Below are 17,114 nucleotides of genomic sequence, written 5' to 3' on the forward strand. Positions count from 1 at the left end.
CTTGAAATGACTAAATGTATAATTTTGTGCTAAGTCACATGCCATCTTAACAGGTTTCTGGGATGGGCAAAAACCAAAGACCTAAATGAAAGTATAAGGGTGAAAAAGTATGAGGGCAAAACATAAAATTAATACAGCTCTATCTTTTCACTTCTTTCTCTCCTTGTAAAGTGAGTATAGAGGGTTCCTATTGAATTTCATCAGTGTGTCACATCGGTTCAGCTATTGTGTTCCACAAAAGGAGAGGTAGAACCCACCTCCGCCACTCGGCCGTGTTTTGTCATTCTTTAATATTAATGTAATAGCAGCTGCCCTTTACCGAGCATCCACATATGACAGGTAGGTTTTCATCCTGTCTTCCAGATGAGGAGATTCTGGCTCACGGAGGTGAAGTGATCTGCTCAAGATGAAATAGCCAGTTGGTGAAATTACTGAGACAAGCACTCAGGTCCGTGGAGATTTTCTGCAGGGCTATTTCAAATCCCCCACATTAGTTCCACACCTCATTCTTATTTCTTTATTTCTGCTATTTTTTCCCCTCACTTGATGTCATAGTTTCCTATTGACGCTGTAACAAATGACCACAAACTTGGTGGCTCACAACAACACACGTTTGTTCTCTTACAGTTCTGGAGGTCACAGGTCTGAAATCAGTGTCCCTGAGCTGAAATCAAGGTGTTGGCAGGGCCGCACTCTCTGCAGAGGCTCCTGGGGAGACTCCATTTCCTTGCCTTTTCCAGTGTCTAGAGATACATTCCTTGTATTCCTTGGGTCATGGCCCCTTCCTCCATCTTCACAGCCAGCAGCGTAGCATCTCTCTCTCGGATGCAGCATCCATGGCTGCTTTGAAGCAGTCTAATCTCCCTCTCTGCTTCTTTCCACACATTGCCTTCTTTTCTGTCTGTGTTAAATCTCCCTCTGCCTCTCTCTTAAAAGGGCATTTGTGATGGCATTTAGGACCCATCTGGACTCTCCAAAATAATCTCACTAACTCAAGCGCCTTGACTTAATCACACCTTTTTCCATTTAAGGAAATAATCACAGCTTTCAGGGATGAGGACCTGATATCTTAGAGGGACATTTTTCAGCGACCGCACTTTCACTCAGAAAATTACACTTTGCATTATTTTTACGGAAGTGGAAGTGGGATTAAGTTGGATCATCCACACTATCTTGCTTGGTCTGCTTGGTGACCATGAACACTATATGTTTACTGATTTCTTTTCAGCTATTCAACTTTGTGAGCCAGTTGCCTCATTAGAGTGTCCAGTTCATGGTGCCCTCTCCCTTACATGGTTGTTATGAGAAAATTTCACACAAGGCAACGCCTACTCAACAGTAAAAGATAAGGAATTAAGCTCATGAGAAGGAGAAAAGTGCCTTTAGGGAGCTGATGACCAAATTGTGGCAATGTATCCCACATACACATGAAAAGTTGCCTAGTAATGCCAAGGATTGTTTACTAATTCACAAGCCATGGAGGACAAATTGAAATTCAGAAGAGAAAGTGTCCCATGAGCTGAAGAGGTCAGAGAAGGCTGGAGGGGCTGCAATCTGCATGGAGTTTTGAACAGTAGGTAGGATTTGTAACAAGTAGAAGGAAGCTACCATATTTGAACATCTTCTATGGGCTGAACCTTTCATATCTGTCATTTCATTTATTCCTTACCACAACCTTGGGTGGTGAGTATTATATGTTTACAAATGCAGAAACCGAGGCTTGATCAGAGAGATTATGTCCCTTGCTCAGCTAGTAGATGGCAGGCAGAGCTGAGATCCAACCTTAATCCACCAGACGGGTGCGTATTCTTTCTGCCCTCCAACATCTTTGGCCTGCCACCCTGGTCTCAGGGCTAAGTCATGGTAACATGGTCATGGTGTCCATTGGACAAAGGGAAGAAGATGCCAATAGTGCAGAGGAAAGACACCACATGATGCGAACACCTACAATAGTAGAGGTGGCCCACAGGCTAGATCAGACTTGAAGATATAGTTTTGGATGGGCTCACCCGAGGTTTAAAGAAAATATGAAGCCCATCCCTGCAGTTAAATTAAAAAAAAAAAAAAGTCACCTGGGCACAGTGGCTCACACCGATAATCCCAACACTGTGGGAGGCCAAAGCGGGCGGATCACCTGAGGTCGGGAGTGCAAGACCAGCCTGACCAACATGGAGAAACTCTGTCTCTACTAAAAACACAAAATTAGCCAGGCATGGTGGCACATGCCTATAATCCCAGCTTCTCGGGAAGCTGAGGCAGGAGAATTGCTTGAACCAGGGAGGTGGAGGTTGCAGTGAGCCGAGATCGTGCCACTGTACTCCAGCCTGGGCAACAAGAGCAAAACTCTGTCTCAAAGAAAAAAAAAAAGTCATCAACATAATGAAGGAGGTAGATTTTAATTCCTACCACCCACTTTCAGGCTTTAATCTCCAGGTTTCTATATGCATGCAGGTTGGGGACTCTTGGTAAACCATATCTTTCAACATGCAGGCACTCATTTTGACAAACACATCAGATATTCTCTACCTTCAACATTGATTAAACTTTCTAAATAATGTCATGACTAAAGACATATTAAAGCACACTTGTATGTTTGAGCCATACCTCCTAGAAGCCCTGCCACAGGTCCCTCCTTTAGCATCACTGAAGAAGCATCACATGACTATTTGAAATTAATAATACCTCTTGTCAGACACGTATTGGATTTGCGTACAAAACATTTTCCTATCCCTTTGTTCTTATTATCCTCAGAAAAGTGCTATGAGTTAGAGGTTCCTAGTCCCATATGCAGATGAGACAATTCTTTAGATTGGCAGTGACCCCTATTGGAAAGAACACTGTGTCTGGGTTCAAGCCGTTGTGAAGTATCAAGCCAGGGCTTCCCTTTCCTGGCCTTAAGGTCTCTACCATGTGGAGGTGGTCAGACAAGATAGCTTGTACCAACCCATCTACTCTGAAATTCTGCGAAAGAAGAGCAGAATTTTACAACTGTAAACATATTCACCAATGACACAAAACGGCTCCAATTTAAAATAAACTGTGAACCTTGGTGGGCAGGTTTAGAGCTTTAGTATCCATTTTACTCTTCTGACCCAGTTCTGCCCATATGTCTGTAGGCCCAGAACACCTTGCCATGTCTCCTTAGCACAGGTTTTTAGAAGGAATGAATTCCTGACTGTGAAAACTTAAACTGGTCCTCTGAAGAAAGTGAGGCTCAGAGAGGTTCATTACCTTGCCTGAGGACACACAGCTGGTGAATGACATTGTTCAATGCAAGCAGCACACAGGACAGCAATAGTCTGTGTAGAGGTGTTCCAGGTAAGAACATTTTCTCTGTGATTCCTCCTGGGGCTGAATGTCAGGTGAATTCAGATCTGTCCTTGAGGTTAGGCCCTTTTAGGTCAGATTCGAGAAGCAACCCTTGGCCTTTTGGAGGTCTGAGGCCTCTGTTTTTAAAATACACAGAGGGCCCAATGGCATTACAAGGCAAGGCTATGGATATATCTGAGCCAATGTGGACACATGTTTGGGTCTGAAGCCAAAGGTTCACAATTGGCTGGAATGGCCCGGTGGGTGACGGTTTGTCTAGCTGATGGTCCGGCACCGTCATGAGTCACAGCCTCAGGAAACAGAGCCATGTGCTTGAAGATGGCACTGCCTGGGACACCCTGAGCCCTGGTCTGTAGCATCCTCTCCACCTATCTTTACTTTGGTTTCCTCCTCTGCAAAACAAGAAGACAACGCGAATTCCCAGAACTGTTCTGAAGCATAAGACCACCGACTTCACATCTCAGCTTGTTTCCTTGCTGTGTGATTTAGGGCATGGTATTTAATCATCTGAGCCTGGCTTTCCTCATCTGTCAAATAAGCATAACAATGATGTCTCCAAAAGGTTGTGGTTCAGATGAGATAAAGTCCTAAGAGTAAGGAGCCTGGCGCTTAGGATAAAGGCAGCCAATTTTGTCAGACTCTGAAAGGGTTTTAGGAAACACTAAGAGCCGCTGCAGTCTACGGTGGAGGTGAAGGCAGCATCACTGCTGTGTTGTTATTACTATCCTTGACAAATGGGCCTGGATGAGAGGTCTGAGGCGACTCGGGGAAGACATGACTCATGTGAGGGCAGCCCCCGGAGCTCCCAGTGCAAGAGGCACTGCATTTTAGACTGGTTGTAGAATTCATTCCACTGCCTTTTTCAGCCCCAAAGACACTGGAAAAAATAAAAAATAAAAAGCAAACCACAGCATTTTTCAAGCCTCCCACTGGTTTTGCCTTTCTTCCCCCCACGTATTGTTTTTGGGAAGGGCTGTTTCAGCCACAGCGCTGTCAAGAAAACAAGGTGGTTTCCCTTGACCCTTGGCAACCAACGCATGCTTTTTCCTATGCTTTGGTGCAGAAGCCCACAAGTGATTTTTTAGAATATAAAATTCTTCTCTATAAATAAACCCTTACGCTTTCTGCTGTGGGTCTTGGAGGGGTGAGTTTCTTCTTCTTTCTGAACTCAGTAACGGCTAAGATCTCCTCCACAGAGGAACTGCACATTGCGAAGCAAGGGATATTTTGGGGAATCACCTGCCATTGTGTTTTCCATCAGTGCAGGAATGGCAAAGTTCTGGAACTTTTACTTAAAGATCCACTATTCCTCAAGAAGACCTATAGCCTCCACAGAATATCCTAGCCCCTCTTCCCCTAGAGATTTTACTGCTGCTACCCTTACTGGCTTTCCAGAGTCTGACAAATTAAGCATTAATAGGAATTGACTCAGTAACCCCAGAGCAGTGGAAAGAGGATGAGTTTTAGAGTCCAGAGACCTAGGTTTGAATGTTAACTTTGCTCTTGACTAATTGTGTGATTCTGGACCAAAGGCTTCTATAATTTTGGGCAAGTTACTTAACATCTATGTTAAATGTATGCCTGTCTTGTTTTCAGGATTCCTGAAATGGATATAAATGGTCCATAACTCATGGAGCTGTGGTGAAAATTAAATGGAAAAAAACAATGCATTTGAAGCCCCAAATACACAGTAGGTACTCAATAAATGGTAATCAGAACTAGGTAAATTCTCAGCATGACTAGTTATCATCAAGAAAAAGAAGACTCATGCAGCACGGACTTGGAAGTGGGATTTGATGAAGGGACAACAATTTATAGGGATAGGGACAGAGCTAAGGAAACCAATAAGAGATGTTGTAGCACTCAGAGACTTGCAGCACTGGGGAATCATTACTATCCTGAATCTGCAAGGACAGGAGGAGGGTGAGATGTTGCTGAAGCCATGGAGGAGGGGCTGCTGGGAGGAACTATGATTGCAGAGGAACCCGGCCACTGACAGACCCTGGCACAGAGGCAGGGAAAGAGCTGGAGGAAATTCCCAACCTCTTTCTCCTCCCACCCTTTAATCTCTTGCTGATGCCTACCACTGGCTAAAGCCAACTGGAAGACAGGAGGCAAAGGACTCCCCCGATGCAATCAGGGGCATTAACCTCTCTATGGCACAGTGCAGACCAGAGAACAGATCTGGATGGAAAGGGGGTACAAATGGAGAATCACCAGGTCAATCAGAGAGAATTTATTGTGATTCACATATTGGCTAGTGTTAGTCCATCCAAATCATGAATAAATCTCCTGCAAAAATCCTAAAGTGGTGACTGTGATCACATCACTTCAGGTGGAAAAACAGCACATTGGACTCCAGTGCCTAAAGAAATGAGTTCCCCTCTCACCAGGCGACCTGACCCAGGCCCTCTCTCCCAGCTTATCTCCTGCCTCTCCCCTTCTGGCATTCTCTGGAATGCACATGCCCTGTCATGTTTCCCTGCTTTCCGCTTACAGTTCTGTTTGAAACTCGATGGGTGAAAATTTGATGGGTGAAAATTCTCACCAATTCTCTGCCCCCATCTTCCTCTGATTGGTCAACTTCTCATCCTGCAACAGTTAGGCCAGTCTCTGCGAAACATACCTAACCAATCCTTCTCTATGTTCCCATACCTCTAGAAGCAGCAGAGAGTTACAAGCGGGGCTATTCCTGCTTGCCTTAGTTCCTAGCTGCATTGTGCACTTGCCACTTAATACTGTTGGTATGTAATTATCGTCATCTATAAAGTGGGCTGATAATAGTGCCCATCACATAGGGTTTGCCTAGGGAAGAAATAAGTCCCTGTATACAAATCGATTAAAGCAACGCCTAGCATATAGTAAGTATGTAATAAGAATAGATATTGACTAACTTAGTTTTATTTTTTTATTACCATTTTGTCATAGCACTTAACTCACTGTAGTATAATTCAACGTTTATTTTATTCCACCATTAATTCTGTGAGCAACTCAAGGATAGAGTCTATGTGTGTATTCCCAATGCCTGGCATAGTGTTTGGCACATAGTAGGTGCTCAGTAAATGTTGGATGAGTGAATGAGTTAATGAATGAATACATGAATGATAGGAGGACTCAAAGTGAGTTTTTGGAATCTGGTTTGAGTTTTCATGTGAAGCACACTATGTGCCTTTTCTCAAGAATTTGAATACAAAGAAGTCAGGTCCAAAAACATTAAGCCCCCCCAGAGTGAGATGGGGCCACTCAGCAGGACAACACTTCTGTAGGCCTAGTTTGGGTGGAACCCTGCCCTGAGCGGCCAGCCAGTTTCTAATCTAATTGTGTGATAAAAGAAACACCTCCTCCACCCTTCACACTTCCTCCTCCCACATTAGAAACCAAGAGTAATGATCTGCATTTGTGCCAGAGACCCAGCCATCACTGGGGAAGACACACATGTTCCCCTGTTCAGGCAAAATCTTCCTCAGGACATGCCGGGGTGGAGGGGTCTGAAAGAATCCAGGGTTCTGGGATGTTCCAGGGGTCAACTCAGTCCTGAGAGCAGGTGTGTGCTTGGGGAGTGGAGGACACAGAACCTCTGCTCCAGGCCCTCAGCATCTGGACACACTTCTGGACTTCTAGTACTCCTTCTGTACTTCCATTGACTCATGTACTCTCTTACCTGTTTCCTCCCATCACATTCCATCATATTCAGTTAAGATAAAAGGCAAAATCCTGTACAGCCCTGCATGATCTGCCCCCTGGCAACACCTCAGCCCTCATTTCCTCCGCCATCCCCTTCTCTCACCTACGGCAGGTGAGCAAACTCCTTAGCTGGTTTTGGCTGAGCAAACACACTTACTATTTCCTTGCTTGGAAGTTTCTTGCCTTAGGCATCCTCTTGGCTCTATCCTTCTCCTCATTCTTTCATTAGCTCTTTTATTTAACAGACAATTAACATTTTTGTTAAATTTTAAATTTTCACTTTTAATTGTGGAAAAATAGATATAACATAAAACTTACCATGTTAACCATGTTTAGGTGTGCAATTCAGTGGCTTTAAGTTCATTCACACTGTTGTGCAACCATCATCACCATCCATCCCCAGAACATTCTTCATCTTCCAAACCTGAAACTCCATACTCATTAAACAATAACCCTCCATTTCTCCTTTTCCCCAGCTCCTCACAACCACCATTCTACTTCCTGTTTCTATGAACTTGACTACTCTAGGTTCCTCATAGGAGTGGAATTATACAGTATTTGCCCCCTTTGTATCTGGCTTATTTTACTTAATATGATGTCCTCAAGGTTCATCCATGCTGTGACATATCTCCGAATTTCCTTCCTTTTTAAGGCTGAATAATATTTCATTGTATGTATAGGCCACATTTTGTTTATCCGTTCATCTGTTAATGGGCACTTGAGTAGCTTTCACCCTTTTTCCATTATAAATAATGTTTCTATGAATGTGGGTGTACAAATATCTCTTCAAGTCCCTACTCTCATTTCTTTGGGGTATACACCCAGAAGTGGTATTGTTGAATCATATGGTAATCCTATATTTTTTAATAAACTGCCATAGTGTTTTGTTCTGTAATTGCACAATGTCGCATTTCCACCATTAAGGCACAAAAGTTCCAATTTCTCTACATCTTCATTAACATTTGTTATTTTCTGTTGTCGTTCTTTTTTTTTATGGTAGTTATTCTATTCTAATGACTGTGACATGGTATCTTATGGTGAACAGACTATTTTTCGAGCACCTACTATGATCCAGATCTAAACTGGATGATTGTCAGAGCATGCAAGTAAAATCTAGTCCCTGCCTGCCAGGAAGGGAGAGGGCAGCAAAATAAACCAGAAGTGAACCATGCATGAAACTGAGCCCCTTACTGATAGTCTCTCATTTGATCCTTACAGTCTCCCTAAGGTGGGTGTAATTATCCCATTTTAGTGAAGAAACCAATATTCACCAAAGTTCAGTAACTTGCATTCTGGTCATAGAACTAATATATGTGACCCAACTGAAAACACATGTTTTTGAGACTTAAAAGCTCTTTTGTCTATGACAGTGTTCTCAAATACTTTCTTTTTAATTTAACTGAGCAGAAAAATATAAAAATAACTTCGAGGCATTGACAGAGTGTTGCCAACTTTTTATTTGGCAAAATGAGAACATTGGAAATCAATTAATTTATGATCTAATGTCACTGTCCCTGCATAAAAAGAAATTTTAACCACATACCCTTTGGGAAAACATACACACACATACACATGATAAAAGAAAGTTTATTCAACTGAATAAACTGAGCTTTGTAAGAACCCCACTCCATTGCCAGTATTTTCCTCATTTCCCATGATCTGCAGTAGTGAGCATCATGTCTCAAACTATGGCCAGTCCTTGGCTTCTAGGTGTGGAGTAAACCAGCCTTCCAGGCCCTCAGGTGCTGTGTAGGTGTCGTGGGAAATGCCAAGCCAAACGTGAGTCTGCCTTCAAAAACTACAGAAGACAAATGTAGTCATGCACAGGGCAGAGAGAATTAAGTGTTCTTGCTGCTTAGCCAGCCTGCTTTGCAAACAAGGAGGTGAGAAGGTTCACCAAACCTCACCGTTTCCGCCGCTTTTATAACCTCTCCTGAATTTTCCTCTCTTTCACCTCTGAATCAGGTTCCATTTTCCAGAGGGAAGTAAAAACTTCTATATACAAAAGCCACCATAAACAAAGAGAAAAGATGAGGCGTGAATGGGGAAAGTAGTTGCTAAATATATAAAATACACAAAGGTTTGCATTAAGAATATGTAAGATTTCAGCAGGGAGGCTGGGCGCGGTAGCTCATGTCTGTAATCCCAGCACTGTGGTAGGCTGAAGGGGGCAGATCACCTGAGGTCCGGCATTCGAGACCAGCCTGACCAACATGGCGAAATCCCTCCTCTACTAAAAATACAAAGATTAGTGGGACATGGTGGCGCCAGCCTGTAATCCCAGCTACTTGGGAGGCTGAGGTAGGAGAATCGCTTGAACCCAAGAGGCAGAGGTTGCAGTGAGCCAATATCCTACCATTGCACTCCAGCCTGGGCAACAGGTCAAGACTCCGTCTCAAAAAAAAAAAAAAAAAAAAGAATTTAGTAAGGAAATCAATAAGCAAAAAGAGCCCACTATCGCCCTGTCTTCAGCCTTGCCTGAGTCTACACTGTTGTCCACACAGCAAGCGGAGTAATTGCTCTAAACTAAAGCATTGCAGTGGATTGTTCGTGTGGTTGACCAGCTCAAGATTTGGGACTAGGCTGCCTGGTTTTCATCCCAACTCATTTCTAGCTTTCTGACTTGGAGCAAGTTATTTAACCTCTCTGGGTTTCAATTTATCTCTAGCTAAGGACAAATGTGCAAGCTTCATAGGGTTGTTATATAAAATAACTAAGCTACTACTTCTGGAAGTTAGAGCATTACCTGGCATGTGGTAAGTGTTTAAGAATTACTAGCATCACCTGCGGGAAGCCCTCCAAGACATTCTTCCCTCCGCCCCTAGGCTTTGTGCTTCCATAAGATCCTGAGGATGCTTTTATCAGAGTGTTCATATATTTTAAACATATAGTACTTATATATTTTAAAAACTTGCTGGGCACAGTGGCTCATGCCTGTAATCCTAGAATTTTGGGGGGCTGAGGCGGGCAGGAGTTCGAGACCAGCCTGCCAACATGGCAAAACCTTGTCTCTACTAAAAATACAAAAATTAGCCAGGCATGGTGGTGCATGCCTGTAATCCCAGCTACTCTGGAGTCTGAGGCAGGAGAATCGTTTGAACCCAGGAGGCAGAGGGTTGCAATGAGCCGAGATTGTGCCACTGCACTCCAGCCTGGGTGACAGGCTCAAAATAAATAAATAAATAAATAAATAAATAAAAATAAATAAATAAATAAAAGTAAATAAATAAAAATTAAAAACTAGAAAATATTCACTATGCAGGAAAATACAGACAATGTAATGAATGGTCATGTCTCTTTCATTTCACTCTTCAAATCTTATCATTTTGTCGTATTTGATTCAGATTTTTTAAGAAGAGTTCAAACATTACTGTAAAGCTGCGGCTCCTTGTGTGTCAATCTCCAATCCTGTTTCCTTCTGTCACTCCTCAGATGTGGCCACTATTCTGATTTTAATGTTTGCTATTCCCTTGCAAACATTTATACTTTATCCATAAACAATTGTAATAATTTTGCATATAGCAAAACTTTATATAAATTATATCATACTACACATATCCAGCAATTTCCTTTCTTGGTCAACATTTTATCTTTGAGATTTATTCATGTAGAATTATGTACTCTGTATTTTTGTAGCTGCCATTTACCATGTTAAGGAAGATCCCTACTATTTCTAGTTTGCTGAGTCTGCCATAGGTGGATATTGCTTTTTCTGCATCTATTATCATGTAGTTTTTCTTTATTCTGTTAATAGGGTGGATTACAGTCTTTGATTTTTTTCAATGATGAATCACCTTGCATTCTTTGTATTAATCCCACTTGGTTGTGAGCTATTATCCTTTTCGTATACTACCGGATTTGATTTGTCAATATTTTGTTTAATTTTCTTTTATTTTATTGTGCTGTGTCTGGTTTGAGTATCAGGATAATGCTGGTCACATAAAAGGAGTTGGGAATGTTCCTTTTTCTCTATTTTTTGAAAGATTATGTACAATTAACATTATTTTTCCTTTAATGTTTGGTGCAGTTCACCAGTGAAACTACTTGGGCCCAAACTTTCCTTCATTGGAAGGTCTTTAACTATAAACTCAATTTCTTTAGTAAATATAGGACTATGTAGGTCATATATCTCTTCATGAGTGAGTTTTGGTAGTTTGTGTATTTTAAGAAAATGGACCATTTTATCTAAGCTGTCAAATTTATGAGTCATTTATAGTATGTCAATTATCCTTTAAAATCTGTGAGTTCTGTGGTGATAGCCTCTTTTTTTTGTTCCAGATACTGGTAAATTACATCTTTTCTCTTTTTATCTTGTGCTTTCTTCATTCCTAAAGTCCAAGTATTTTTGTTGCTTTTATCATTTCCTCTCCACCTGAAGAACTTCCTTTAGCATTTATTTTAGAGCAGGTCTACTAGTAGCACATTTTGTTGGTTTTCCTTTATCTGAAAATATTTTGTCTTTGCTCCTGAAGGACATTTTCACTAGATACAGAATTCTGGGTTTGCAGCTCTTTTCTCATAGGCCTTTAAAAATGTTGTTCCACTGTTTTCTGGTCTCCATGGTTTCTGATGAGAAATATGCAGTCATTGTTCCCCAATGTTTTCTGGTTTCTTTCAAGATGTTTTTCATTGTATTCAGTTTCATCATGTGTCTTGGTGTATTTTACTTTGAATTTATCTTGTTTGGGGTTTCTTGAGCTTTTTAAAACTGTAAATCTATGGCCTTCATCAAATCTGAGATCTGAAGTGATTTTCCATCACTTTAAGCCAATCATGAAATTTCACAGTGATTTCTGGGGTGGGGGCAGAAGGAAGACAATGTTAAATATCATCAGGGCTGTGGCCCAGTCAGCCTGTGGAGGTGCAGGCAAGGTGGGCCCTCACTGGGACAGCTGGAGGAGCACAGACTGCCCTGCCAGCAGGTAGGTGATGTTATGAGAGCGTGAGAGCCGGTATACGATGTCCTCCGCAGCTTACAGCTTGCGCAGCTCAATCAGGCCATCTGGGGGCCAGTGAATTGGCAATCAGCTCAGTTGCCTTGGACTCACCTCAGCAGAGATGATGGCTGCCTTTTCCTGCTGCTCAGCCTTTTCCACCATAAATCTGGCCCTGTCTGCTTCCTGCTGAGCCGCCTGTTTGGCTTCCACCGCTTCTGTGAACTCCTTCCTGAAGGTCAGATATGTCAAGGACACGTCATCTAGGATGAGCCCAAAGGTGGCTGTTCGCTCCATAAGGTCGTTGCTCATCTGCTTGGAGACCAGCTCTCTCTGGGTGATTAGTTCTCCAGCATCAAAGCGAACTACCACTAACTTGAGTATCTTGGTCATGATGGACAGCAGCACATGCTCATCATAGTCCTCTCCAGTGCTGGTGAAGATGTGAGGAAACTGGCTAGTGACGGGCTGGAAGGGGATGCGCAGTGTGATGTTGACATTCTGTAAATCTTTGCTACCAGTGATGACTGGCACATTACATGGTCGAGAATGGTAGTCAAAGATAATTGGTTTCTGTACCCATAGGATGAGAAAGTGAGTCCCTTCCCCCACCACAATGTCCTGTACTCCATGGAATCGGTCAAAGATGACAGCTCTGTGCCCAGCATCCACATTATATAAGGCAGAGTTCACCACGCCTCCTGCAACAGCTAAGGCCAGGCCAAACTTGCCTACAGACTCAAACACTTTGACAGCCATGTTTTCTTCTGCTGGACCACTCATGCCTGCTTCCACTCTGACCTCCACATGAATTCCCCCGAATCTGAGAAGTTTTAGCCATGATTTCTTCAAATATTTTTCTAATACTAATCTCTTTCTTCTCTTTTCTATCATTCTGTCTTTTCACTCCAATGACATGAATGTTACATCTTTTGATATTAGTCCACTTGTCCCTGAGACTGTTTATTGTCTTTCGGTTACTTTTCTGCGTTTTTCAGATTAGACAGCTTCCGTTGATCTATCTCAGTGGTCAGAAAACCTTGGTTCACAGGACAAATCTAGCTTGCCTGTTCATTAAATAAAGATTTGTTGAAACAGCTATTTCCATTAATTTACGTACCATCTATGGCTGTTTTCATGCTATAATTGCAGAGCTGAGGAGTTACAACAGTTTGTGGTCATTCAATTCTGAAATATTTACTATCTGTAATATAGTAAATATTTACAGGAAAAGATGGCCAGACTAATTCCTCATCTTCAAGTTCACTGACTCTATCTCCATTATGTTACCGATCTCCTTCAGTGAATTATTTTATTTCTATCATTGTATTTTTTCATTATAAAATTTTCATTTTTTTAATAGCTTCTATTTTCTTTGCTGAAAATGCCCATCTTTTCATTTGTTTCACTATTCACTAATGTTCTCTCCCAATTCATGAAGCTTAATTATAATTGTGTGTGTGCATGTGTGTGTGTGGTGTGTGTGTGTGTATAATAGTTTCTTAAAGTCTTTGTTTATTCCACCATCAGCATCTGGGTCAATTTGGTGTTGGTGTCTGTTGATTGGTTGGTTGTCTTTTTTCTTTGAGAGTTGATGAGATTTTCTTGATTTTTTGTTATTTGTGTATTGACTAATTTTGAATTATATCTTAGACATTGAATTATGTTATAATTCTCTGGGTCCTGTTAAGATTCTTTGAAGAGGCTGGGTGTGGTGGCTTGCCTGTAATCTCAGCACTTTGGGAGGCCAAGATGGGTGGATCAGTTGAGCCCAGGAGTTTGAGACCAGCCTGGGAAACATGGCAAAACCTTGTCTTTACAAAAAATACAAAAATTTTATCAGGCATAGTGGTGTGTACCTTTTGTCCCAGCTATTTGGGAGGCTAAGATGGGAGAAGCACCATGGGAAAGTTGAGGCTGGAGTGAGCTGTGATCATTCCATTGCACTCCAGTGTGGGTGTTGCAGTGAGACTCTGTCTCAAAAAAAAAAAAAAAGATTCTCTGAAGAATGTTGAGTTTTTTTTAAAAGCAATTAAAAGAGTTAGGCTCATACCACAACTCCCAACTTACCTTTTGCGGACTGAGATTCTAATGCTAGCTTCATTTTCAAAGCCTTTGCAGTGCTATTAGGGTATGCCCCATGTGGACGCTATCCAGGGGCTGATCTGGGACCTAGGAAATGGTCCACATTGTAGTTCAGTCTCAAAGCCTTCATTATACTGTTTTGGGTCAGTTCCTTGTACATGAATCCTGGGAGTGAGCACAGGATTTCATACCCAGATTTAATAGATCATTTTTTCCAGCTCCCTCTTCACTATGATTTCCCCACTCTTCCATATGCAGGTTTGCATTGTCCCGTTGTGCTGGATAGAAAGCCAGGGTTTGAGCCTCCTGTGCTGTCAGACATTTTTCACAACTGTGTCCACTTTGAGAATGCAGCAGTTAGAAAAAGGAGGAACAAAATGATGGAGAACCCTTCATAGTCTTTAGACCACAGGAGTCTCTTTTCCCAGTTCTTTTGGTCAGAGGGAAGAATTTTCTCTTACACTTTTTATTGCATAAGAAACCACTGTTGCCACCACCACTGCAGGAGTATAGTTCATGACTAAGGCTGGCTTTAGCACCAAGCTAGGAGAATAAAAAGAATAAAATGAAATGGAACTACCCCTACAGTCTTTGTCCTGAAGGGCCCACCCTTTCAGTCTTCCAGCCAGAAAGAGATAGTTCGTCTTGATGTTTTTACTGTCCATGTTTACTGCGCAGTTCAGAGATCCAGGCTGCCTTAGGGTTTAAGCTAGGAGATACAGCAGGGGGAGAAAACCTCAGGAGACTTAACCCTCCAGTGATGGTTGACTTTATGTGTCAATTTAACTGGGCATTGGGGTACCCAAACATTTGATCAAACATTATTTTGGGTGTGTCTACAAGGTTTTTTGTGAATGAGATTAATATTTAGATCGATAGACTGAGTACGCAGATGGCCCTCCCCAGCGTGTATGGGTATCATCCAAGCATCAGTTGAAGTCCTGAATAGAACAAAAAGACTGACCTTCCCATGAGTAAGAGGGAGCGCTTCCTGCCTGACTGACTTTGAGCTGGGACATTGTTTTTTTTCCTTCCTTCAGACTTGAAGCATCAGCTCTTCCTAGGTCTTGAGGCTGCCAGCTTGTAGACTGGTTCTATACCAGCGGCTCTCCTGGTTCTCAGACCTTCAGATTCAGAATGGAACTACACCACCAGCTGTCCTAGGCCTCCAGCTCGCTGACTGAAGATCTTGAGACCTTTCAGCCTCTATAATCATATGATCCAATTTCTTACAATAAATCTCTCTCGATATATATATATAGATATCTATATATATAGATACATATCTATAGATAGATATATCTCTGTGTGTGTGTATATATGTACATATATCTTTATGTGTGTGTATATATACACACATAGAGAAAACAATACATGTATATATACATCTTATTGGTTTTCTCTTGAGAATGCTGACTAATAACACCCCTGTATCAGTTGTGCTTTTAGTTTTTATTTCCCTTCCCAACCCACCTGTTATTGTTTACTTGTCAGAGTCCTCAGATAGTTCCTTACATATTCTCTCCAGGCTCTTTAGTAGTCAAAAGTAAGAGAGACAGATTAGAGCGTGCTCATTCCATTTTAACTAAAACCAGAACGTCCCAGCTCACTTATTTTTAACTGTTATAAGTATTACATGAGATGAATATACTACGATGCATTTCTCCATTGATAAGCACTTGGGTTTTGTCCGCATATTCTCTGTGAATATGTGCAGAGCTTATCCAGAATATATACTTAAATGTGAAATTGCTGAGATACAGAGTATACCTATCATCAAATTTGCTGAATAATGCCCAAATGTTCTCCAAAGTGATGATGTAACAATTTAGACTTATACCAGCAATGTCTGAGTCTTCTTACTGTTTCATATGCTCATCAACTTTTGATATTATTAGATTTTTAAGTATGTGCCAATATGATATATATGAAGTGATAGCTCAGTGTTTTATTTTTCTGATTACTAGTGATATTGGGCTTCTTTTCCAAAGTTTACTGCCCCTTTATATTTCTTCTTCTGGACTTATTTGTTTATATCAGTTTTCTTCTGTTAGACTTTTAAAAATCTTTTTCTTATTGATATTCTTAGTTAATACTTATATATAGTCTATTGTCTTTCATATATGTAGCAAATACTTTTCCCCATCTGTCTCTTGTCCTTCTCACTTTGTTTATCGTAGCTTTGGTCTATAGAAGCTTTTATGTTTTAGTGCCTGAAGACGGAATCATTGTAAATACTTTCTTCTTTCTTACCCTCTACATTAAGTTAGTTTCCAAACCCTATTGATCTAGATTTCCAAACCCTGTCTCTGCCATCTAGACCACATTAACTGCTTCTGCCCCAGTTCAGGCCCTACTGCCTCTCTCCTGGACAATTACAATAGTTTCTTAATAGCTCCCTGATATCTGCTCTCACCTAGACACGCAGTCTTTATGGGGCACTTTAAAACATGCAAATCCAGGTATTCTTCTGGGTTAAGACATTTTGTGGTTTTCCTTCACATAGAGGATGAAGTGTAAGCTACTTCACATGGCAAACAACAACAAAACGCTCCACCAGGCTCTGCCCATTGGTGGTTCCCCAGCCCCATGGACTCCTGCTCACACCTGTGCTCCAGAAACATTGTGTTTCTCCTTTTTTCTTCAGAAGACCAGGCATTTTCACACACTGACTTCCTAACTGACACCATTATATTGAAAATAACCAGTGATAACTCCCTCTCTCCCTTGCCTCAAAGAAATATTTCCAAGGCTTCAAGGTGGGGTGGGAGGCTCTGGCACAGAATGAATAGCTGCTATGTACCAGACACCTCCACCTGTGTGATAGTCATATTTAATTCTCACAGCAACACTCTGAGTATAGACCACTGACCTCATTTTATAGACAAGGAGGCTGATGCTCAGAGATGTTAAGCAACTTACTAAAGACACATGGCTTGAAAGCAGCAGAACCAGAGACTGAACCCAAGTGTTTGGTGCTCTAGTGACTGATGCAGAGCCTTTCTGGCTCATAAGGACTGGATTTGAATCCTGGGTCTGCCTCTCCCTAGCTTTATGACCATGTGAAAGTAATTTCACCTC

General features: G+C 41.6%; 1 pseudogene; it reads right to left on the reverse strand.

Annotated features, from left to right (window-relative positions):
- Nucleotides 1-11,894: 11,894 nt before the first annotated feature.
- On the reverse strand, nucleotides 11,895-12,757 carry LOC106998909 (prohibitin 1 pseudogene; annotated as a pseudogene).
- Between the last annotated feature and the right edge of the window lie 4,357 nt (nucleotides 12,758-17,114).

Source organism: Macaca mulatta, chromosome 1 (assembly GCF_049350105.2).
Source record: "Macaca mulatta isolate MMU2019108-1 chromosome 1, T2T-MMU8v2.0, whole genome shotgun sequence".
Classification (NCBI taxonomy): Eukaryota; Metazoa; Chordata; class Mammalia; order Primates; family Cercopithecidae; genus Macaca; species Macaca mulatta.